This window comes from Macaca nemestrina, chromosome 1 (assembly GCF_043159975.1).
Source record: "Macaca nemestrina isolate mMacNem1 chromosome 1, mMacNem.hap1, whole genome shotgun sequence".
Classification (NCBI taxonomy): Eukaryota; Metazoa; Chordata; class Mammalia; order Primates; family Cercopithecidae; genus Macaca; species Macaca nemestrina.
The window spans coordinates 31,218,944-31,243,731 of NC_092125.1; the positions used below are offsets into that span (position 1 = coordinate 31,218,944).

Consider the following 24,788-nt stretch of genomic DNA (forward strand, 5'->3'; position numbering starts at 1 on the left):
AATAGATAACAAAAGTTTAATTGTTAAAAGGATGGTTAAGACACATATTTACCATGTGACCAGAGGACTGATTCTTACTTTCCTTGGGTCTACGGACTCACTGTTGTGAATTTGATTAAGCTACAAACCTACTCATCAGAAAACTGGCCCTAAAAGCAAAAGTTTACATGTAATTTCTGGAGATTCACAAATACTCCAAAATCTATTTAAGGATCCTAAATTAAAAGCTCTAACTATAGAAAGATTTGACATGCCTAGTGGCTAGGTAGCTATAACAATTCATGCTGGATATCTGGATACAATCCTAGAACTCTATCTTGATCAGTTCTAAGAGGGCCATATAAAGGAATTCCTCTAATATGTGGTGAACATGTCCATTAGCACTCTTGGAGTATCTTCTCATATACCATGAGGAAATTCAGTCTTCTTGGGCTTAATTTCTATGTAAGCATGAGAATGGCAAATAAGTTAAATACTAAATTACTAGTTTTATCTTAGCATCAATACATTCATGTTCTATTTAGAAAAGCAATTTTGAGAGTTTATAACAAACAAAGCCTTTGTTAACAGGTATCAGGGGAACCTGCCCCCAATATTTCAATGTAGGTTCTATTTTCCATAAGTGTCAGCTGGCTGAGAAATAAAGAGAAAGAGTACAAAGAGGAATTTTGCAGCTGGGCCTCTGGGGGTGACATCACATATCAGTAGGACCGTGATGCCCACCTGAGCCACAAAACCAGCAAGTTTTTATGAAGGATTTTAAAAGAGTAGGGGGTGTACAAACAGGGAGTATGTCACAAAGATCATATGCTTCAAAGGGCAAAAGGCAGAATGAAGATCACATGCTTCTGAGGAAACAGGACAAGGGCAAAATCAGAAGTACTGATAAGGGTCTCTATTCAGCTGTGCACGTATTGTCTTGATAAACATCTTAAACAACAGAAAACAAGGTTCAAGAGCAGAGAACCAGTGTGATCACAAATTTACCAGGGTGGAGTTTTTTCCCCACCCTAATAAGCCTGAGGGTACTGCAGGAGACAAGGGCATATTTCAGTCTTTATCTCAACCACATAAGACAGACACTCCCAGAGCAGCCGTTTATAGACCTCCCCCCAGGAATGCATTCCTTCTCCAGGGTATTAATTATTACTATTCCTTGCTAGGAAAAGAATTTAGCAATATCTTCCCTACTTGCAAGTCCGTTTATAGGCTCTCTGCAAGAAGAAAAATATGGCTCTATTTTGCCTGACCCCGCAGGCAGTCAGACCTTATGGTTGTCTTCCCTTGCTCCCTGAAAATCGCTATTATTCTGTTCTTTTTCAAGGTGCACTGATTTCATATTGTTCAAACACACGTTTTACAATCAATTTGTACAGTTAACACAATTATCACAATGGTCCTGAGGTGACATACATCCTCAGCTTATGAAGATGACAGAATTAAGAGATTCAAATAAGACAGGCATAAGAAATTATAAAAGTATTATTTGGGAACTGATAAATGTTCATGAAATCTTGACAATTTATATTCCTCTGCCGTGGCTCCAGCCGGTCCCTCAGTTCAGGTTCCCTGACTTCCCCCAACAAAGAGGCTGTTAAAGAAAGTTTCAGTGCTTTCTTTTTTAAAAAAAATTGCTTTATTGACTTCAGTAGCAAATTTATAAAACGTTAACATGGCTTCATCTAGTTGAAATTATGATTCACATCAACATGATAACGTGTGTACAGTTCATGTTGCACTCATACTATATGCCTTCTTATTTGTGTTCCAGAAGAATGGCTGTTGCTCTTTCCTTCTTCATCCAGAGTCTTTTTGGTAGCTTTTAATTCTTTCTTCTACTTCTTTACCTTCTGTTTCTCCAGCTCAGTTTGGTATTTTCAAACTTTAGTTATTTGGTTGCCTTTTGCCTCCATCTTTTCCACTAATGCCTCCAATTCACATACTAAATTGTCTTTCAGTTCAACAGTTGGCAACTCCTGGGTAAGTTTTGCAAGCCGCTGATGATTACAGCTCCTGTGTCCAAATTCATCTGTAAACTCTGTAAGACTTCTGACAACTCCTCATTAATGCTGTCAGAGGAGGGAGGTATTACTGACAACTTCTTACTTTTAACACTCATGAAGATACTTGCTTTGCCAAGGGAACACTAATGACCAATCATTGCACAAAGCTTTACTGTGTTTCTTCATTAGATGCAATGCAAGACAAGCTGAACACTGGCTGCCACAGCATAGCTAAGACTTGTGGACTTCCCAGCTACAAACGGCACATCACCCAAGCATAATCTATAACGTACTGGTGCACCAAAATAGTTCCTAGAACTTAGTTTTTCTTGTGGTTTTGACTTTTTAAAAAATTCTTCTTGCACTGGGAAAATGTGGACTTGCCTTATCTTCAATGATAAGTCTATTTGTTTCTAGACCAGTCTGTAACTTAGCTGCCTTAGTTTGTACGTGTTTCCTTTCCTGTTCTTCTTCAGAGAGTTTTGCTTCCAACTCTTACATTTTTCTTTCTGCAAGGGCCTGCACTGTGGAAAGTTTGTTATACTCCCATTCAAAAAGATCCAATTTTTCAAGTTGGCTGCAAACATGTCTTTGATTGTGTTCCCATTCTCTTTCTAGGGAAACCTGTTACTCTAAGACAGATGTCTTCTCCATTTCTGCATGCTTTATCATATTTCACATGTATTCCAATTGTTTTTCTAAAAGAGTACATTTATTTTCTGCAGTTATCAACTGAGATATCAATTCTTGATTGTGCTTTGATTCTTCATTCTTTGAATTCTCCCTTTCCTGTATATCTTCATCCAATACTTTCTTGGATTCAACTGTTTCTCTAGACAAGGTTTTTACACTTTCTTCTTCTGGAATCCTTTTACGTTCCAAGCATCAAATCTTACTTTGAAGATTCTTAAGAGCAGAAAATATATCTCTGCTGTTGCTTTCTAGATAGGCAAGTATAGTCTTATTTGGGGAGTGTCATAGATGACTATTAAGGAAAGGCTTATCAGATGGATATACTACATATGGAGATGAAGAATGCTGAACTGTACTTCCTTGAGGCCTTGATGATTCAGCTAAGATGTTCGAGAACTGAGAACCAGAAGCAGCAGAGACCAACGCCACCCACGGAGCCTCCACAGGTCCGAGACAGTCTGAGTTCTCATACTCTCCTTCACAACTCAGGAGCTGCCCACCAGGGGTGATCCTAAGTTGAACCCCTGATGGAAAAGGGGAAAGGTGCTAGTGCTGGGCTTAGAAAATCGGGCCACACACTGGTGCCACTTTCTTAGTCTGTTGGGGACAACCACGTAACTCAATCTGGCCTTAATCATAAATTTTGTGACCATGTGAAAGCCAACCATTTTTTGAAGGACAATTTGGTAATAAATAACAGACATTTTTAAACCCAAAGCCTTTGATATAGAAATTTAATTCCTAGGAATCTGATGTCCAGAAACACTCATAAATGTGTACAAAGATATTTTTATGGATTTCAGTTTAGCATTGTTTATAATAAGAAAAGAATAAAAATATCCTAAATGTCTATCTATAGAGGATTAATTTAATTATACTAGATCTATATTTTGCATTTCTTAAGAAGAATAGATATATATATATATATGTACTGATGTGGAAAGGGGTTCATAACATATTGTTCAAAGAAAAAGAAAAAAGTAAGTATTTTATCATCTTGTTTTTGTTATAAGTTAATTTTTTAACTGTAAATGGATATACTTGTACATATATGTAGGGGTGTATGTGTATATATACACATTTATATATATATATATTCACAGATGTAAATTTGTATATGCATAGAAAAAGTGTGAAGAAAAAAACTCATACCAAATAATAAGCAATGGTTTCCTCTGGTAAACTGGATGGTATTTTTGCTATGTTACTTCTGTATTATAATTTTTAAATAATTTGAACTACCTTTGTAATTTTAAAAATCAACAAAAATACTTCTTAAGGGAGTTGAAACTTGTTGCACGTATTTTGTTATCCAATCAGGATTGCATTACAATTAAACTAATTATATTGCTTTAAAGTGTAAGAAAACTGTGTTTGGTATTCTTCAGTCTCTCCCACTCTACAACAAATATAGGGAAATGGGAACATCACATCACTATTATACCACTAACTGTTCAAGGGGATCTAAATGTCATATCAGGCAGGGCTGTAGTCAAGTTTATACAAGTTGCTATTTTAATTACACAATTTTAAGAAAAAAGAATATAAAATTATCAATATAAAATCAGGTATAAGGCTAAATATTTAAAAAAAGAAATCACAAAAAAATAAGTTCAAGAAAGCTAACAAGCCAGGCATAATAGCTCATGCCTCTAACCCCAGCTACTTGGGAGGCTGAGCCCAGGTACTGAGGCTGCAATGAGTTATGATGGCACTGCTGCACTCCAGCCTGGGAAACAGTGTGAGACCCTGTCTCAGAAAAAAAAACAGAAAAAAAAGAATGCATCATTCTCAGGTGAGAAGTCACTTGGCAAAAAAGAAAAAAAAACACAAGAAAGCCAACAAACACAACAATGACATAATCCAGAAAAATATCAACTTTTATTGAAGTTGTTATTTTCAGAATACATTTCTATAATACTATTTTCTTACACTTTTTGGCTAGATGCTCTTTATCAAGAATTTTGTAATGTCATTTTCTACAGAGGAAACATTATTTAGTGTTTAGCACCATTTATGGAAATACGTTTTTTATTATTGTCTGTCTCAAAAGGCTTTTTTGTGCTTCAAAATTCATTATTGCTAATGATATGTAAAATGTTTAGGATCATTGTCCTATAATGAGGGGAAATTCTATTAAATGTCTTTCATATATCAACTGTAAAATTTCAGGGCACTTCGAGTTTCTTGTAGAGTGAGTAATTTTAAATGATCATTCATTAACTGATTTGTCATCAATGTCCTCATTGTAGTAGCACTTTGTGAGTTTTAGATTATTTTTTGTTTGTATGTCATGTCAAATCAGCAAGAAATTTATTTTCCAGTTATGTTTGAATAATTAATTCCTCTTAATTAATTTAATCATCAAACAAGCTAAGAGTTGATCATTACTTCTGACGAAATTTACCTCTTTCTGTTAATGACATAACTGGGTTTTAGGTAAAATAAATGTTTGCGGGTATGATCTGTATGATGTTTCATATGGAACCACCAAACTTTGTCAGGACAAGGTTCATCAGATACACTAAGATCTTTCATAGCATATTGGTATGCATAAGATATGCAAGTTTACACATATATAGACTCCTTATTTGTAATACTGCTTAAGATTTATGTCTTTTACAGGCAATAACAAATGCTGGCAAAGATGTGGAGAAAAGAGAATGTTTGTACACTGTTAGTGGGAATGTAAATTAGTAAAAACATTATGGAAAACACTTCCTCAAAAAACTAAAAATAGAGCTACCATATTTTTGGATCCAGCAATCCAAGTCCTAGTATATACCCAAAAGAAAGGAAATTAGTATATTGAAGAGATATCCGCACTCCCATGTTTATTACAGCATCGTTCATGATAGCCCAGATTTGGAAGCCACCTAGTGTCTATCAACAGATGAATGGATAAAGAAAATGTGGTATTAATACATATCCACAATGGAGCACTATTTGGCCATAAAAAAGAATGAAATCCTGTCTTTTGCAACAAGATAGATGGAAGTGAAATAAGCCAGGCACAGAAAGACAAACATTGCATGTTCTCACTTATCTATGGGAGCAAAAAGTTAAAATAATTGAATTCATGGAGATAAGAGAGTGGACGGATGGTTACCAGAGACTGGGGAGGGAAGTTCAGGGGCAGGGGCTGAAGGAGAAAATCGCCATTCTCTTATGTCAGGAATTTATTCTTTAGGCAGCATATATAGTTATACTGTATCATATACTTTTCAAAGAAAATTGTATCAAATCAAATTTATGCAAATTCTTGTGTTTATAGGACACATATATATTTTAATTTTTGAGTTTCAATTTTTGTGGGTACATATTAAGTGTATATATTTATGGGTTGCATGAGATATTTTGATACAGACATACAGTTCATAATAATCACATCAGGGTAAATAGGGTATCCATTATCTCAAGCATTTATCCTTTGTGTTTCAAACAATCCAATTATACTCCTAAAAATGCTCACTTCCAACCCTACCAACAGAAAGGACTTTTGACAGAGGAGAAGTTGTAGTGTTAAGAGTCAGGGGTTGTATGGGGTAAAAATAACTTCTTTTTGAAAATTTTGTGATAACATAAGATCATGTGAACCCACTGCCAGTATCCCTCTAAGAAGCTCATGCCATGAAGGACCCTGAAGTTCAAGCTTCTTTAACTTCATGGAAAACCTGCCTCTGAACATAAGACCCTGCTTAGGAGGACACTCAGGGAAAAAGATCATCAGAACTGCCTAACAATTCCCCAATGGAACAAAACCCTAATGTGGCCTATGAGGTACTGCCTCCTTCACCTACACCTGTCTCTATAGCAGCTCAGACTGAGAGGTGAAGCCAGCTGGACTTGCTGGGTCAAGTGGGGACTTGGGGAACTTCTCTGTCTTACAAGAGTATTGTAAAATGCACCAATCAGCACTCTGTAGCTAGCAAGGGGATTGTAAAATGCACCAATCAGTGCTCTGTAAAACTCACCAATCAGCAGGATCCTAAAAGTAGACAATCACAGGGAGGATTGAAAAAAGGCACTCTGATAAGACAAAAATGGAACATGGGAAGGGACAAATAAGGGAATATAAGTTGGCCACTCCCATTCAGCAGTGGCAACTCACTCAGGTCCCCTTCCACACCGTAGAAACTTTGTTCTTTCGCTCTTCACAATAAACTTTGCTACCACTCACTCTTTGGGTTCATGCCATCTTTAAGAGTTGTAACACTCACTGCAAAGTTCCATGGTTCCATTCTTGAAGTCAGCGAGACCACAAACCCACCAGGAGGAACCAACTCCAGACACATCTTGGGGGTTCGTCCAGAATGTCACCATGCAGTGAGTACCGTTGGACCACTTTCACTTGCTATTCTGTCCCATTTTGCCTTAGAATTCGGGAGCTAAATACCAGGCACCTGTTGGCCAGTTAAAAGTGACTAGTGCAGCCGCCAGACTAAAGACACGGTTTCAGGCTTTCTGGGAAAGAGCTCTCTAACAACCCCTGACTCTTCAGAGTTGGGAGTGTTGGTTTGCCTGGAAACAGCTTCCACTTTCCCTGTACTTCTGGGCTGAGCTGAGGGTCAACAGAGAGGAAAACCATACAGCTCCAGGGTCCTAACAACAAGTTGGTTGACCCTGCAGCCATGAGCAGAACTCTCGAAGTTACGTCACCCAAGCAAGACTAGCCCATCTATCCTATCTATCCTGACCCTTGCCTCCTGGATCCTAATGCCTGTCAAATAAACTTCCTCCCACCTCTCTTCTCCGAGGCTAGTCCTGTTTCTAAAAACCACACCCTGTCCCTGGTGCTCTTCTAGTTTATCCTATAAGAATGATTTCTAGTATAAATTTCAGGACTCTGTTCCCTTCTTTAGGCACCTGGGCTCACCAATCAGAAAGACATAACTATTGCCTAAAGCCCCGTCGGGACAGGGGACTATCTTATCTGGAATTTTAGGATTCCTCCTCAGACTAGCAGGCCTAACAAAGGCTATTCCTGAAGTTAGGATATGGGGAGCCTCAGAAATTACAGACTTCAAAATTGGGAGGGATATCTTTCCCATTCATATGATGAGAAGTGAGGACAAAAGGCATCACTCTTCCCACCCTGGAGATCCCTTCCCTCCCTCAGGATATGGCCCTCTACTCCATTTTGAGGCATATCATCTTTATAGGAAAAGTGTAAAGTCCCAATACTAACAGGAGAAAAGGCTTAGGACTCTAACAGGTTTTCAAGAATGTGTCAGTAAGGGCCACTAAATCTGACATTTCTTGGTCCTCTTTGTGGTCTAAGAGGAAAGGCAAGGGTGCAAGTTTTCAAGAATGTATCAGTAAGGGCCACTAAATCTGACTTTCCTCAGTCCTCTTTGTGGTCTAGGAGGAAAACTAGTGTTTCTGCTGCTGCTTCAGTTAGCGCAACTATTCTGAACAGCAGGGTCCAGGGACCGTTACGAGTTCTTGGGTGGGGGGAAAAAACAGACCAAAACCATGGGTGGTTTTGTCTTGCACATGGGAAACACTCAAGCATCAACAGGTTCACCCCTGAAATGCATCCTAAGCAATTGGGACCAATTCAACCCACAAACCCTGAAAAAGAAGTGGCTTATTTTTTTCTGCAATACAACCTGGCCCCAACATTCTCTCTCTGATGGGGAAAAATGGCCACCTGAGGGAAGTATAAATTAAAATACTATCCTGCAGCTTGACCTTTTCTGTAAGAGGGAAGGCAAATGGAGTGAAATATCTTATGTCCAAGCTTTCTTTTCATTGAAGGAAAATACACAACTATGCAAAGCTTGCAATTTACATTCCACAAGAGGACCTCTCAGCTTACCCCCATATCCTAGCCTCCCTATAACTCCCCTTCCTATTAATGATGATCCTCCTCTAATCTCCCCCACCCAGAAGGAAACAAGCAAAGAAATCTCCAAGGGACCACAAAAAAACCCAGGCTATCAGTTATGTCCCCTTCAAGCTATAGGAGAAGGGGAATTTAGCCCAACCCGGGTACATATGCCCTTCTCCCTCTCTGATTTAAAGCAAATCAAGGTAGACCTGGGGAAGTTTTCAGATGATCCTGATAGGTGTACAGATGTCCTACAGGGTCTAGGGCAAACCTTCTACCTCACTTGGAGAATTGTCATACTATTCTTAGGTCAAACCCTGGCCTTTAATGAAAAGAATGCAGCTTTAGCTGAAGCCTGAGAGTTTGGAGATACCCAGTATCTTAGTCAAGTAAATGATAGAATGACAGCTGAAGAAAGGGACAAATTCCCTACCAGTAAGCAAGCCATCCCCAGTATGGATCCCCACTGGGACCTCAACTCAGATCATGGGGACTGGAGTTGTAAACATCTGCTGACTTGTGTTCTAGAAGGACAAAGGAGAATTAGGAAAAAGCCCATTAATTATTCAATGATGTCCACCATAACTCAGGGAAAGGAAGAAAATCCTTCTGCCTTCCTCGAGTGGCTATGGGAGGCCTTAAGAAAATATACTTCCCTGTCACCCAACTCCCTTGAGGGTCAATTGATCCTAAAAGTTTATCACCCAATCAGCCACAGATATCAGGAGAAAGCTCCAAAAGCGAGCCCTGATCCCTGAACAAAATCTGGAGACATTATTAAACCCGGCAACCTTGGTGTTCTGTAATAGGGTCCAAGAGGAACAGGCCCAAAAGGAAAAGTGAGATGAGAGAAAGGCTGCAGCCTTAGTCATGGCCCTCAGACAAGCAAACCTTGGTGGTTCAGAGAGGACAGAAAATGGAGCAGGCCAATCACCCGGTAGGGCTTGTTATCAGTGTGGTTTACAGGGACACTTTAAAAAAGATTGTCCAATGAGAAACAAGATGCTCCCTCGTCCATGTCTGCTGTGCCAAGGCAATCACTGGAAGACGCACTGCCCCAGAGTGCAAAGGTTCTCTGGGCCAGAAGCCCACAACCATACGATCCAACGACAGGACTGAGGATGCCTGGGGCAAGCACCAGTTCATGTCATCACCCTTACTGAGCCCCAGGTATATTTAACCACTGAGGGCCAGGAAATTGACTTCCTCCTGGACACTGGCACAGCCTTCTCCTGTCCCAGACGACTGTCCTCAAGGTCTGCTACTATCCAAGGAATCCTGGGACAGCCTGTAACCACATATTTCTCCCACCTCCTCAGTTGTAATTGGGAGACTTTGCTCTTTTCACATGTCTTTCTTGTTATGCCTGAAAGTCCCACACCCTTATGGGGGAGGGATATATTAGCCAAAGCTGGAGCTATTATCTACATGAATATGGGGAAAAAGTTACCCATTCATAGTCCCCTGCTTAAGGAGGGAATCAACCCTAAAGTCTGGGCATTGGAAGGACAATTTGGAAGGGCAAAAAATGCCCATCCAGTCCAAGTCAGGCTAAAAGACTCCATCAGTGTAATTACACCCTACAACTTCAAGCCCCAGCTGATCATAGTAACTTATGAGTCACCCAAACAGCTCCATTCAGACGGCTTGTCTGCTTCTCAGGGCCTCCAAAAATCATCACCTCCTCCCTGCTTAACAAACAGTCCAGGTTTTGTAATGGCAAACATACTCCATGCATGACCATTCACCCATGGACACCCCCTGCAGCAGCGTCCCCACCACTACTGAATGCCTCCTCACGCCCTCTCTCAATCACTCTCTCAAATGGTTCCTAGTAGATACAAAACGATTTTTTCTCCAATGGGAAAATAGAACACAGGAAGCCACTCAGTTTTCTCCCAACACTCCTTTCCAGCCGCTCACTGGAGCTACCTTGGCAAGCACTCTAGGGGTATGGGAAAATGAAAACAACAAACTCACACACCTTTTTAACATACACAACCAGTTCTGTCTATCCAGCCAAGGTATATTCTTCTTATGTGGAACTTCAACTTATATCTGCCTCCCCACTAACTGGACAGGCACCTGAACCTTAGTTTTTCTAAGTCCTAACATTAACATTGTCCAAGGAGATCAGGCCCTATCAGTACCCCTCAAAGCTCAAGTCCGTCAGCACAGAGCCATACAACTAATACCCCTACTTATAGGGTTAGGAATGGCTACTGCTACAGGAACTGGAATAACCAGTTTATCTACTTCATTATCCTGCTACCACACACTCTCAAAGGATTTCTCAGACAGTTTGCGAGAAATAACGAAATCTATCCTTACTCAACAATCCCAAATAGACTCTTTGGCAGCAGTGACTCCAAAACTGCCAAGGCCTAGACTTCCTCATTGCTGAGAAAGGAGGACTCTGCACCTTCTTAGTGAAAGTGTTGTTTTTACTCTAACCAGTCAGGGATAGTATGAGATGCCACCCGGCATTTACAGGAAAAGGCTTCTGAAATCAGACAACGCCTTTCAAACTCTTATACCAATCTCTGGAGTCAGGCAACATGGCTTCTCGCCTTTCTAGTTCCTGTGACATCCACCTTGCTATTACTCGCCTTCAGACTCTGTATTTTTAACCTCCTTGTCAAATATATTTCCTCTAGGATCAAGGCCATCAAGCTACAGACGGTCTTACAAATGGAACTCCAAATGAGCTCAACTCACAACTTCTACCAAGGACCCCTGGACCGACCCACTTTCACTGACCTAAAGAGTTCCCCTCTGGTGGACACTAAAATTGCAGGGCCCCTTCTTCACCCCTATCCAACAAGAAGTAGCTAGAGCAGTCATTGCCCAATTCCCAACAGCAGTTGGGGTGTCCTGTTTAGAGAGGGGATTGAGAGGTGAAGCCAGCTGGGCTTCTGGGTCAGGTGGGGACTTGGAGAACTTTTCTGTCTAGCTAAAGGATTGTAAACACACCAATCAGCACTCTGTGTCTAGCTAAAAGTTTGTAAACGCACCAATCAGCACTCTGTAAAATGGACCAATCAGCGCTCTGTAAAATGGACCAATCAGCAAGATGTGGGTGGGGCCAAATAAGGGAATAAAAGCTGGTCACCCAAGCCAGCAGCGGCAACCTGCTCATGCAAAGGTCTGCGGCTTCACTCCTGAAGTCAAGCTAGACCACGAACCCACCCGAAGGAACTCCGGACACATCTGAAGGAACAAACTCCTGACATACCATCTTTAAGAACTGTAACACTCACCATGAGGGTCTGCGGCTTCATTCTTGAAGTCAGTGAGACCAAGAACCCACCAGAAGGAACCAATTCCAGACACATTAGGAGAAATACCTAATGTAGATGACGGGTTGATCAGTGCAGCAAACCACCATGGCAAGTGTATACCTACCTATGTAACAAACCTGCACGTTCTGCACCTCTATCCCAGAAATTAAAGTATAATTTTAAAAAAATACCATGAGAAAGAAAAGGCTTCCCCAGATGATTCCAGTGTGCAGCTAGAACTAGGACCTTTAACCTACAGTGTTCCTCTTCAAATACCTGACTGATTCCTATTCTTTTTCACATCCCACAGTGATCAGCATTTCCTAAGGTGGACCTTTCCCTGCCTGCCTAGACTATGTCACATCTACCATATCACCTACATTCTAAGAGATTTACTGTTTTCACACACAAAAAAAAGGTGTCTCAAAACTAAGAAGTCAGTAGCTGAAATTCTGCATCTTTGCAGAACAAAATCAATGGCAATTAGCTTTTTAAAAAACAAACTTGAGGTCTGGTACTCTGCTTGGGATCTCTTTTTGACACTGTTTCATGCCTTCATCTTAGTTATCCCCAAAATAGGTTGGGGGATGAAATCTTGTCATTCCAATTATTAGGTGCAGGAGGTCAGGAGTGGGGGGAACTAATTAGCTGCTAGTGAGTAGAAACCAAGGATGTAACTAAACATCTTACAATGTTGCTAAACACCTTACAGCCCCTGCCACAAGGAAGAATTCTTTGCCCAAAATTGCAATCAAGTGCTGAGGTTGAAAAACTCTATCTACTTAAATAAAAGTGCATGTGTTCAGTGCAGAGAAATAGGACTTTACATCAGTAATGTTTATTGAGTAGAGGTAGTAGACCAACCAAATTTTGTGAATAGCTTCTTCAGTGAGGTATCATTTAAACCCAGATCCATTAACATTTTTTAAATTTTACTTTATCACACTTAAACAAAAAGGAGAGCAAAAAGGAAAAAGCTGCTTTTTCTGTCTGTGGTTTGTATAGCTTGGCCTTCATTCATTCACAGTATTGAAGATTACCTCATTTCCTTTTCAGATTCTGGAAAGAGACACTGTGGTTTTGGGAATAACCATTTGAACATTAAACCAGTTATTCACAGGAAGAATAGAACAATGATCTGAATAAGAAAATCTCGAATTCCCACAGAGAATTAAGCAATTTAATCATACTGTAGATTTTTTTTTTTCAGATCAACGGTGTTAAAACAGATGCTTAAAAGAGGCAACTTATGGAGAAAACCAGAGACTGGGACCACAGGGGCAGAGATTCAAGTCCTCGTTCAATCATTTCCCAGCTATGTCATCATGAGCATGTTATTTACCCCTTCAGAATTGTTTCCAATTGTATAAAATGAGGATCAAAATGCCTACCACTCAGGACTAATTTGAGGATTTAATGAGGTGATATTAATAAATCAACTGGCACACAGTAGAAAGATAGCAAGTGACAACTTATGTTATTATCCTCGTCATCATCATGACCATCATCATCAACTTCTTTACCCCCCATTTTCTGGTAGGCGTGGGGATACTAGCCACTTCATGTAAGTCAAAGCGAGAAGAAAATGAGTTGATGCATTTGACACTGCTTACACATAACTGGCTTTCAGTACATTCATTCATTGAATAAATATTGCATGCTAAAGAGTGTGAGGAACTGCTCCATCAGTGTAAAGATCAGCAAATATCCCTACCTGGTGATACTTACATTTTAGAAGGAGATAGAAAATAAATGATAAACACAATAAATAAAGTAGCATATTAGAAGATGATAAGCACTGTGGAAAAAAATAAAAAATACAGTAGAGTAAATGAGATCAGGAGAAGCAGGTCAAGGTTAGCCCCACTAAAAATAAACATTTGTGTATGTTAGGGGGAGAACAAAGGTTGTTAAAGGTATTCCCAAGAGCAGTAAACAGTATTGCTCTCACCTTCTTAGAGTTACTATAGTAGCTCTAAAGCAAAAAAACCCATTTATTTTATAAAAAGCACCGAATTCTAGGAACCATCCTTGCCCTCATCCACCACGATTCCCTTCATGACCCTGATCCCCTCTTCCAGCAGCAGAGCATATGCAGTGGTCTTCCCTCAAAGGTACACAAACCAGTGGTGTTCCCTGACAATCTATAAGGAGTCTGGAAGTGCTCTGGCAAATGTAGAGAAAAAAGTGATGGAACAAATTTTTAATATACAACTGACAGAAATGTTGCCATATTCTTTTTTCAAATGTTCCAACAAGATGCATATACACTATAACGGCTGCACACGTCATGTCACTGCTACTAACAATCAACTGAGACCCATTTTTTTCTCATGAATACGTTCTTATATTTATGTGCTACTACTTACCTATGTTAAATATAATTTTTTTTACAGTTTGTTGTACTTTAATGTGTAATACTTAACTCAAGGTACAAGACAATTGCATTTAACATTGTTATAAATAAAAGAGACATCAGATCAATCATTAAGGGCTCCAGAGTGAACAGCATCTTCATAACTTCCATGTTTATCATCTTTACTTTCTGGATATAATTTAACAAGATCATCAATTTGAAGAATGGTAGTTGCAGCTTCTGTTGCAAATTTCAAACGCTTAACTGTAACTATGGGTGGTTCAAACACCCCTGCTTGTTTGTTGTCTCGAGGTTTACCATTGCTCAATCAAGACCAATCCATTTAGATTTTTACGTTCTGGGTTAACCTGAGCCTCATTATGAAAAGCTCTTAATTTTGCAACCAGATCTGTGGAGTCCTGGGCAGCATTAACTGCTAGTGTATTGGGAATAACAAGAAGTGATCTTGCAAACTCTGCAATAGCAAGCTGTTCCCGAGACCCCATGCTGGTTGCATAGTTTTCAAGGTATATGGAAAGGGTTGCTTCTACAGCACCACCTCCACCGGGAACCATGGATTTTTGACTCCAAAACTCTCTTCACTACACAAAGTGTATCATGTAAAGAGCGCTCCATCTCATCATACATGAAATCATTTGCCCCACGTAAGATAATCGATGCGATGTATGAGCCTTGGTGTTTTTGATTAAGATCAGCTCAATCTCACAAATTCTCTCCTGTACCACTTCTTCTGCCTGTCCCAACATTGCAGCTTCAAAAGTTTCTTCACCTTCCAAATTGGCCAGGGTTGACAGAATAGTTGCTCCAGAAGCTTTCACAAGGCGTTTAAGCTCCCTTTTTAAAACTCTTCTAACTGCCATAGCACCAGCCTCCACAAAATACTTCAGACACATATCATCAATTCCACCAGTGGTTAGAATAACATTGGCACCAGTCGCTAGGATCTACTGAATTCTCTCCTTGGTGATATCTGATTCTGTCTAATTTGGTCCAGTTTTTCAGGGTCTGTAATGACTACCTGTACACCAAGCTTCGTTTTTGGTTTTTGCAGGCTAAAGTCAAGGCAAGCAATTTTTGCATTTATGATTCTCTTGGGCATGCCCTGGGATCCCACCACACAGTTGAGTGCATAGCCACTGATGAGCATACTCTCTGTTTGACTTCTCCCATGGGTTTTCAAAATATTAACAGAATTGACTGGATAGCGTGGCTGGCCTCTTGTGTCTGTGTATTTAATAGCAAGTACAGCATCTACTATCATGTTAGCAAAGAAATCACCATTTATTCCAATGATTTTGGAAGACATGGATGTCTTAGCAGCATTAATCAGGCAATCTCTTCCCAGTTCGTCTCTGTTAACAATTAGGTTTTCATTGATATAACACACTGCTTCCTTGCAAGCAAGTCGATAGCCACTAATAACTGATGTGGGATGAATTTTCTGTCTGACTAATTCATCTGCATTTTTTAGGAGTTCTGCAGCAGTAATAACCACTGACGTAGTTCCATCTCCAACTTCTTTGTCTTGCAGATCAGCCAGCTCACAAAGAACTTTAGCTGCAGGATGTTCAACTTCCAGTAACTTCAGGATGGTTGCACCATCGTTAGTAATGGTTACATCACCAATATCATCCACAAGCATTTTATCCAAGCCAACTGGACCTAGAGAACTTTTTACAATATTGGCAATGGAAGCTGCAGCCATAATAGGAGTCTAAATGGGGCGGACACTGTGGCTCACATCTGTAATCCCAACACTGAGATGCCGAGGCAGAAGGATAGCTTGATGCCAGGAGTTCGAGAACCCCTTGGGCAACAGAGCGAGACCCATTTCATTCTGGTAGCGGATCGCTTCCCCAGTGCTGCGGTCACGGTACACGGACAAAGCCCCTCCATCTTCGCGGCAGTGATACACATTGAATTCTGCTCACACCGCGAGCAACCAGTATCGCGGCCCCTGGCCGATCAGGGCAGTGGCTGCGACGGCCTGGAGCGTACCCGAGCGATGCCCCAGGAGCTGCTGAGTAACACTGCCCTACCTGCTTCCCGGCTGCCCTGGCCTGAAATATAAATTTTTATTATTTCTATTCTGCTGCCTTATATCCCAATTCACAAAAATGGGTATATAGTTCAAATCTGGTTTTAGTGTAGTCATAGTGCTGAAATCAGCATTATAAATTATATAACTCAAAATAACTGGAAGCATAAATAGCAAACAGGACTCTAGTACTAATTTTTTAAATAAATCTGCATTTGCTGGGATAAGTGACTCTGTGGGTAAAATGATTTTTCCCACGCAGCTAAAAGTGGGAAGTATAAACAGGAAGTAGGACAATGAATCCTTTATCCAAACAATGAATTTTATTGGGCTCTTGATGCATTTATCTCTGGCCCTAATGATATCAATTGTTATGAAATTTTACCAACTAGTGGCAGGAGGTCATCAAAACTTTTCCAACAATCTCCAAACACCAGTGAATTGTTTTCATAACAAGGGCAAATAATGCCTTCCAGGAAGAAAGCATTATTTTAACCCTAAAGACAGAGAAAAGAAAAAACTATAAGAAATATTATTCAAAGTTGCAACCCTCTTAGCAAAAAAAATAGGTGCACGTCACACTATAGCTAAAAAGGTTAATAACAACCACAACATTAGCGACGATGTTATACGCAGAGAAAAAGCAGAGCAAGTCATTGACACAATTTCTGTAATGTTAGGGGCACCCAGCAGCAATTGTTATTATGTGAACAAGCTAGTAGAGATTTTGTGTTACGCCTGTAATCCCAGCACTTTGGGAAGCCGAGGCAGGTGGATCACTTGAGCACAGGAGTTCGAGACCAGCCTGGCCAACATGGCGAAACCCCTTCTCTACTAAAAAATACAAAAATTAGCCAGGCATGGTGGCACATGTTTGTAATCCCAGTTTCTGGGGAGGTTGAGGTATGAGAATTGCTTGAACCTGGGAGATGGAGGTTGCAGTCAGCCATGATGATCATGCTGCTGCACTGCAGCCTGGACAACAGAGCAAGACTCTGTCTCAGAAAAAAAAAAAAGAATTTATCATCAGAAGGGTAGCAAAACTTAGATTTGGAAAATTCTCACCTGGTCATGTAAAGAATAAAAAGGTGTATTAGGAAGAGAACACTAGGGTATGGCCAGGTCACCGTTTGATAAAGATATTAGTATAGATGGACAGAAATCAAATGTTATTCATCAAGACAAGGCAAAAAGGACCCCAGGGGTATTTCAGAGATCTTCAAGGCTGCCACTTGCATCACAGGCCCAGAGTGTCCATAGGCCTCGAGGACCTTTAGAGCAGAATAGTGGCAAATGAGGGGCTTGTGGGACCTTGGGGCTCATGCCCAGGGCTACCTCAAGTCTCTGTTCCCCACATTCTGGTGCAGTGCTCTTCAACTGCCCTAGCTGTGGCTCAAGTGGGCCCAGAGGTGGCTTAGACCACTGCTCTAGAAGGCACAAGTGGTAAACATTGGCAGTGTCTGTACATGTCAACTCTAAAAGTGCACAGAGTGTAAGAGCTATGGAGGCACAGCTACCTCTACCTAGATTTCAAAGGATGCCTCAGAAAGCCTCAAGGCCCAGACAGAGAACAGCTACCACAGAAATCCCACAACCAAGGTAATGCCCAAATAGAGTTGTGGGGTCAGAGCCACTGCAGAGAGCCCTCATTAAGGCAATGCCTAGTAGAGCCATGGGAGTGGGGCCACAGCAGAGAGTCCCCACTAGGTCAATGTCCAGAGAGCCATGGGGTTGGGTCCACTACAGAGAGCCCCCAGTGGGGTAATGCATAGTGGGATCAGGGCTGCCCCTGAGACCTGTAGAGCCATCAGCATGCAACATCAGCCTGAGAGAGCTGCAGGCATCTGACTCCAACTCCAAGAGCAGCTGTGTGGGCTGCACCCTGTGAAGTCATGGGGATGGACCTGCCTGAAGCCTTGGGAGCCCAATCCCCACCCCAGTGTGTCCAGAAGGCAGGATATAGAGTCAATTATTGTTCTCAAGCCTCAAGATTTAATGTTGTTTGTCTTATGGGGTTTTGAAGTTTTGGGGGGCCTATTACGCCTCCCTTCTTTCCTATTTCTCCCTTTGGGAATGGAAATGTCTGTCTGTCTTGTATTTTGGAGACACCTAACTTGATTGAGTTCACAGGTTTACAGCAGGAAAGCAATTTGCCTCAGGATGAAATACACCTTTGATTCTCAGCCATGTTTGACATTGATGATACTTAGATGAGGCTCTGAACTTTAGACTTTTGAGTTGGTGCTGGAATGAGTTAAGACATGTGGGCTATCAGGATGGAATGAAGGTATTTTGTATGTGAGAAGGACATGAATTTTGGAGAACCAGCAATGAAATGCTGTGATTTGTATGTTTGTGTTCCCTTCAAAATTCATGTTGAAACTGAATCTCCAATGCAACAGTATTAAGAGAACGTTTAGGAGGTGATTAGGCAATGAAGGCTCTCCCATCTTGGATGGGACTAGTACTTTATAAAAGGGCTGGAGGGAATGGCCAGTCTTTTCCCCATATGAGGACACAGCATTCAAGGTACCATCTTGGAAGGAGAGCAGCCCTCACCAGACACTGAACTTGCCAGCACCTTGATCTTTAACTTCCCAGCCTCCAGAACCATAAGAAATAAATTTCTATTATTTATAAGCTACCCAGTCATAGGTATTTTGTTATAGAAGCAAAGATGCATTAAGGCAGGGGGAACATGCTAATGTTTTTGAAAGACAGGTTAAGAGATTCTTTCCTGAAATTGATAGTCAGTTGAGATCATTGCTGTGTTTTCAAGTGCCTCAGTCAGCTGTATGTTCAGAGTCCTAACTAGCCTGACATTATCCCTCAGGACTAAAATATCAGGTTTTTAGAGCTGAGGAGAAGATATTTTTAAATTTTTAATTGAAATATGGTAGAAAATTGTTCATTAACCATTAACTTTATTCACATATCAAGAAAAGAAACCTATTTCATACTACTGAGCATATTTTAAAGCCACAAAACACCTTATTCTCATGCTAAAAAAGGATTTTCAGAATTGAATGAAAGTGAAGGATGGATTAGAAAACCATTCAGAGTCCAGTTTTTGAGAGTGATGTGCTTTAGAATTGGACATTCTGATCTCTATGCATTGGCATTTCAATTTCATTTCCACTGAACCTAAGGCCTTGTGAAGCCATTAAACCCCAAGCATTTGAGACCTACAACCTTTTCAAGTTTTCATTTTACCCTTAAGTTTTGGCCCTAGGATTTTTCCTTTCTTTCTTATAAATTCGACTATGCATTGAAAAGGGTACTTGTTGTGCTTTGTCTGGCACCTCTGGGTGTTTTGCACTGGAAGAGGTGGTAATGGATAATCTAGTCCACCATATTGCATGAAATGGAAGTACTCATTATTCTTTGTTGTTCAAGTGTAGGTCACCTAAAACAAAACCAAATTTATCCTCCAAATTATTTTCTCTTCTCAAACCTAAATCACTGTATTTCTTCAACTTCGTAAGCAAGTGGAAAGACAGAATACATTATCAATTGCATTATTAGCAACTTAATTTCCACATTCTTCTTCTTCTTCTTCTTCTTTTTTTTTTTTTTAGATAGTTTCGCTCACTCTTGTTGCCCAGGCTGGAATGCAATGGTGCAATCTCCGCTCACTGCAATGTCTGCCTCCCGGGTTCAAGCGATTCTCCTGCCTCAGCCTCCTGAGTAGCTGGGATTACAGGTGCCTGCCACCACTCCAGGCTAATGTTTCTATTTTTAGTAGAGACAGGGTTTCACCATGTTGGCCAGGCTGGTCTCGAAATCCTGACCTCGGGTGATCCTCCTGCCTCAGCCTCCCAAATTGCTGGGATTACAGGTGTGAGCCACTGCGCCCAGTCTTCAACATTCTTCTTTTATGAAAGACTATAAATTATGAAACTGGTCATGTTTTCCTCTTGCTTAATAAAATGTGCATCACTACAGCAGACATGTTAAAAATCCTTACTCAACATTTCTATTCTCAGCCTTCAGACAATCATGCTATCAGCGCATTCTTGCTCTGGTCCTTCCCCTGTGCAGCACCTCACTTTATGGCCCACCCCTTCTCCCTCTCCATGTCCCTATGCATCCCTATCTCCAGCTTCAAATTTCTCTCTCTTTCTGTCTCTCTCTTTCTCTCTCTCTCTTTCATGCACACTATATTAGCTCTCTCCCTGATTATTTCCAAATGAATATATATGAATTCATCATATGTATGGCTTTCCCATTAGCATAGTCTATCTTCCTTAGAAAGCAAAAAAAAAAAAAAAAAAAAAAAGATTTTCCAATATTGACTCAGCCCTATATTCTCAAGACTAGTTACCATCCCCCTTAAATTCCTTAGGAGATCTTAGACTGACACTGAATCCACTGTGACCCTGTTTATACTTGGTCTTGAGCTAGTAAATCATCTTCCTCTCCTCCCACTCCCTGAGAAAGTCAGTTTTATCTCCCTCTTCCTACATTTCTGATTCCCCCTCAATCTAAATTAGTCTAGCCCTGCCACTCTGCCAGCTGGACAGTCTAAACTAACCTCTAAATGGAGGTGAGGATAACTAGCAATTACCATGAAATATATGTAGCAATCAGTGGCCTGACGCTCAGAGATCTCTAACTCTGACTTATCGACCATGGAGCCTTCAAGGACAAAACTGAGAGATTTTAGGGTGATTTTTATTACAAAAATAAAAAGCAGGCCCTTGTAAACAAATACTTTATGTAAGCCAGAATGCTCAATCATAGTGACCTTTAAATTCCATAAGTTTACCCAAATGGACCTGCAAGCATTTATCTGAAAAATATCCTTAAATCTTTGGGGAATATTGGCTACAAACCCTGAGATAATACTAATTCCTGAAACTCATAATACCACTTTAAAATATGCCAGTCTGAGCATAGGCTTATCGGAGTCAGGTGACAAATGGAGATCTAACTCAATGTCACCTCGGAGTCAAAAGGCCTGGGCTCTACCAGCAGCTCTGTGTCTAATTTGTTAACCCTGTGGGCCCCAATTTCCTTCTCTACCAAGTGAGGGCTAATGCCTGTCTCATAGAATTAGCTTAAGTATTAAATGTTTTACATAAAAATATTTCCAAATTTGAATAAATGTGAATAAACACAGTACTCTTCTTGCACAACCAAACCAAGTTTTACTATAGTCAGTTTGAAGAAAGAAACCCAGAAAACAAAAAGGGAAAAAAATGATTGTAGAGCCCTATCCCTACCCCCGTGGTAAGGTCCAAACTGCTTAACTGGGAACACAAGTTCAACTATTTGTTCCTAGGAGCTCACAGCTGGCACCTTGAGATTCTGCTACACTGTGGTGTAAAGTTCTGTAGTATAATGGATGACATTGCAAGAGCAGCATTTCTTAGAATTCATCCAAAGTTTAATTCAAACAACTCTCTGTATTACATCATTATTTTTAGGATTAGAAATAACAGATGTAAATTACAGTAGGCTGCCTGGCATTCACCAACTGGTAACTATTATTTGTATTACTAACAGCTTGAGTCCCAAGAAGCTATTCATTTATTCTTTGCTACTGAGTACATATTTACTGAGAAATGATGCCAAAACATTTAGATAAGTCCTTTGAGGAGAATATATATCTTTCTCGAGAAACTTATTCTTGGCATTTTAGGAGGCAAAATGTCAGACTTTCTTTAGATTAGACAAACAATATTAGAAAAGACCATCTATAATCACTAAATCAGGCAATTTGGATAGAAAACAGGTTAGCAAAGTTAGGAGGAAAAGCCTTATATTTAGTATAATATTTTAAAATTACAGCTATACTATCTACAATTTCCAGCTATATATAAAACACTGGTGAATTGCCATTAAAACTCCTTAAAGAAGGGGATTTTACTCCAAATAAAATTATTGAATTGGAAGCACAAGGCCATAAATTTTGGCATATTCTGTCTCCAGACCATTTTATTTTCCTAACCCAGAGCCTAAAGGGAATGAATGTTTGGTTGGTAGGGTGGGGGACAAAAGAATACAAGAGAGATAGGAGCACTGAAGAAATCGAGGCTAGAGTAGGGACCTATGTCTAGGCTTGGGTAGGAATGGAAGGGCTGAATAGCCAGAGACGTGGATGAGGGCACCAAGATCCTAAAATGTGTGGAAGAGGATACCCAGATGCGGGAGCAAAATACAGAAAAGGAGCTGCAAGACAAAAATTCTGCTGAAAGCTCATTCTGCCTTCGATGTATATCCCAGAAATCTACTTCAAATGTCCTTGCTTCCTAACTCACTGCCAAAAACGTGGGAGTCATTCCTGACATTTCCTCACCCTCACACAACATACTTTGTTATCTACCACATCCCTAGTTCAGGAATCCATCATCCGCCCAGCTCATCTGCCCTGCCTCACAACTGTCTCCGTGCCTCTGAACTTGCTCTTTCAGGGCCCTTTGCCACTTCCAGCCTATGACCATCCCAAATCACAAATCTGATCCATGTACCCCCATGGTAAGGCCCAAACTCCTTAACTGGGAACACAAGTTCAACTGTTTGTTCTTGGGGGCTCACAGCTGGCACCTTGAGATTCTACAAGTTCTGTAGTATAATAGATGACATTGCAAGAGCAGCATTTCTTAGAATTCATCCAAAGAAGACAAAAAATGCTATAGATTATACAGTTTTCCCATAGAATGATGATTTTAAGTAAATCATTTACAATTGAGACTATTTGTATATCCTTCCTGCAGTGGTTCGCTTTCAAACGCAGTTCTTCCTGTGATCCACTCTGACACAAAATCTAGAATGTGCTATTAGCCGAGACGTGAGAAACATCTGTACTTTCAATGAACTTATGCTATAAGCATCCCACACTGCATAACTTGCCATGATTATTGTTTCTTCATAGGACATTTGGCAATATTTTCCAATATTATTTCTTGACAAAGAAAAAATGTTTTATTTAATTTCATGCCATTTTTCCTTTGAATTATTTTAGCCATTTATATCTGCATTATTTCAGCAAGAAGGATATGCTATTTCTCCATGGTGTATAACTTTTTGTCTTTTGATATTACAAGCAAGAAATTTAAATCCAAGCACAGTGGTGCATGCCTGTAGTCCCATATGCTCAAGAAGCTGAGGTGGTAGGATCCCTTAAGACCAGGAGTTCAAGGCCAGCCTGGAAACATAGCAAAACTCCATCTTTAAAACAAACAAACAAAAAAACTAATATCTGTCCTAAAAATATGTTCCTGAGTTTGGTGAAATGTTAAGACTTGATCCTGACTTGAGGACTGCAGGACTTTAATGCTGAAATGATTGTTTCATGTTCTAAGCACCTGCTGTCAAGGGTCTTGCTAATCAAGCTGGCCTCATGCTATTCTTACTTTATATTTCCAGATACTTTATTGTGATTGTCAATTTTATGTGTCAACTTGACTGGATACAGGGTGTCCAGATATTCGGCTAAACATTATTTCTGGGTATGCCTGTAAGAGTATTTACAGATGAGATTAGCATTTGAATCTCCGGACTAAGTAAAGCAGATTGTCTTCCCAAATGAGGATTGGCATCGTCCAATCTGTTGAGGGCATGAATAAAACAAAAGATTGAAGAACGGAGAATTTACCCCTTCTGCCTGACTGCTTGAGCTAGAACATCCATTTTCTCCTGCCCTTGGTCTGAGACTTACACTATGATTTCCCCTGCTTCTCAGGTCTTCTTCAGATGCAGACTCTATTACACCACTAGCTTTCCTGGCCTCTGAACTTATCCCTTTCAAGGTCCTTTGCCACCTCCAGTCTTTGTCCTAGGTCTGTAGCTTGCAGATAGTGGGACTACTCACCCTCCACAATTATGTGAGCCAATTCCTCCCAATAGATCTTTTATATTTAAACAGAGACAGATTAGATAGATAGATAGATAGATAGATAGATAGATAATAGATAGAAAAGAGAGAGAGAGAGAGATAAAGATATATTCTGTTTCTCTGGAGAACCCTAATATAGATTTTGTTTGTTTCTGAGATTGGTTCTAAGGGAACAAAATGCTACAGATGAATTTTCTGAATTGGTTCCAGGATTCCGGAATTATCTCCCTAATTTGATGAGATTTGAAGATACTAATGACTATTTTCAGAAGTAAAGAGAGCACTGATAATTCATGGCATATTCTGGCAATAGAGATATACAAAATATCTGCATTGGAAACTCCTAGTCAACCACTTATAAGAATCAACAAACGTGGTGGCTATAATGAGGTTATATTACTCAAAATTATTATCAAAATTTTCTCTCATATATATATAGAGAGAAAATTCTGGGAAAACTGGTGACTATAAAGAGGTTGGCTGTTTACACCTAATATTGCTGACCAAAATGGTGTAAGAAAAGAATGAATTCAGGAATTTGAACTCTCAGCTTGAGCACTGCATAAATGACTTAAAGGCTTCTATGTGTGCCCTGAGGAAGCCATTATTTCCTATAGCCAGAGCTGAGATTGCTGCAAATCAAAAACAGAATCTCATTTTGCAACTAGCTGAAATACAACACAAGTTAAACTCCTAGCCTCACAGGGTGTCTATTGTTAAAGT

The 24,788-nt window shown here is 40.1% G+C and overlaps 1 protein-coding gene and 2 pseudogenes across 16 annotated transcripts in view; all 3 read right to left on the reverse strand.

Annotated features, from left to right (window-relative positions):
• Positions 1–24,788, reverse strand: part of LOC105484436 (TNF superfamily member 4) — a 308,159-nt gene that overhangs the window by 185,186 nt on the left and 98,185 nt on the right. The window lies entirely within an intron of this gene.
• Positions 1,618–6,889, reverse strand: LOC139357055 (centrosomal protein of 57 kDa pseudogene; annotated as a pseudogene).
• On the reverse strand, positions 1,618–24,022 carry LOC139357617 (T-complex protein 1 subunit alpha pseudogene; annotated as a pseudogene).